Source organism: Asparagus officinalis, chromosome 2, assembly GCF_001876935.1.
Source record: "Asparagus officinalis chromosome 2, Aspof.V1, whole genome shotgun sequence".
NCBI lineage: Eukaryota > Viridiplantae > Streptophyta > Magnoliopsida > Asparagales > Asparagaceae > Asparagus > Asparagus officinalis.
Window position 1 is genome coordinate 57,395,533 of NC_033795.1, and position 1,260 is coordinate 57,396,792.

Consider the following 1,260-nt stretch of genomic DNA (forward strand, 5'->3'; position numbering starts at 1 on the left):
ATTTTTTGTATGTAATCATTAATTTTTTTTAAAAAAAATATAACATCAAACATATAGTTTTTCCCCCCTTAAAAACTTCAAGTTAATTTTCTACAAATTGAAAGGGAAAGTCAAATTGTCACTTTCGAAACTTAGGAGCGTTTTCCGTCAATCATGCAAACCTCACGGAGATTTCCTGTTGTTACTCATTTGCATATGATGGTTAAATGAATTTTTAATATTAAATAACAAATTTTGTACCACAAAAAGTTCATTTATTTACAAACTTGGGTGTAAAACGATGTCCGATCACTGGGGATAACAAATAAGTATAATTGGCATATGATATTTCAACCTAAATATTGATGACACCAATACAAGTAATGGTGTTTATTTTCAAAAATCTGGGGGTCCATAGGGCAAATAGTGTAGGTGCAAATTGATATATGGGCTTTATACTTAGTATATTCCTTGGAGGGTCTGATGCGGGATATATTCAAAGATTTTATTTGATGCAGATAATAGTAGATAGTGTTGTTATAATCTAATACATGCAGAAGTCAGCATGTAATTGATGCAGGTCAAATTCGAAGAATTTATCTGATTGAGATAGTAGTATAGATAGAGTCCTTAGAAACTCGAATTCAAATATAATTTTATATTTCTATTTTTGTGTTAGGATTTTAGAGTTTGCTTTGAATTTAAATTCTAGAAGTTTGATTTGAATTTTAATTCTAGGATAGAGTTAAATTTGAGTTTGAATTGTAGTAAGAATTGAAGTTTGTTTCATTTTGAACTTTAGTGGAGATAGCATTTTAAACCCTAAAAATATGAATTATGTTTCTCATTGTAGTTAGGCTATGAGAAAATTTACGAATTAAGTTATAAAGTTCAGCATGTGAATTGCTATTACAGTGGGCATGAGATTTTCCATGGCGTGAAATCGTTTATGCTGAATGTTAGATGTTTGTCAGTGAATCCGATCTACCTCAAGTTGGCTTTTACCTTTTATCTTATAGTTTTGTTTTGTATCTCCTTGTTTCTCAAAATGAATCTTAACGATTCAATTCTTTATTCAAACCATCTTCACGATTCCTTTTCATCAATTTACCTGTTGCTCCTTATTTTCCACAAGAGGACAAAAACAAAAAGCCCAAATGTCCCACCTTTTCAAAAGCAAAAGTCAACACCCAAAGCCCTCAGTGTGAGTTTGTTGCCCATCGACATTCACACGAGACAATCTAAATCCGACTTTGGTCCCCAAAACACCAAACACGTAAA

At 31.3% G+C, this 1,260-nt stretch overlaps 1 protein-coding gene across 1 annotated transcript in view; it reads left to right on the forward strand.

The window, feature by feature from the left end:
- LOC109831507 overlaps positions 1-1,260 on the forward strand; it is an 8,393-nt gene that overhangs the window by 557 nt on the left and 6,576 nt on the right. The gene's annotated exons all lie outside the window — the stretch shown is intronic.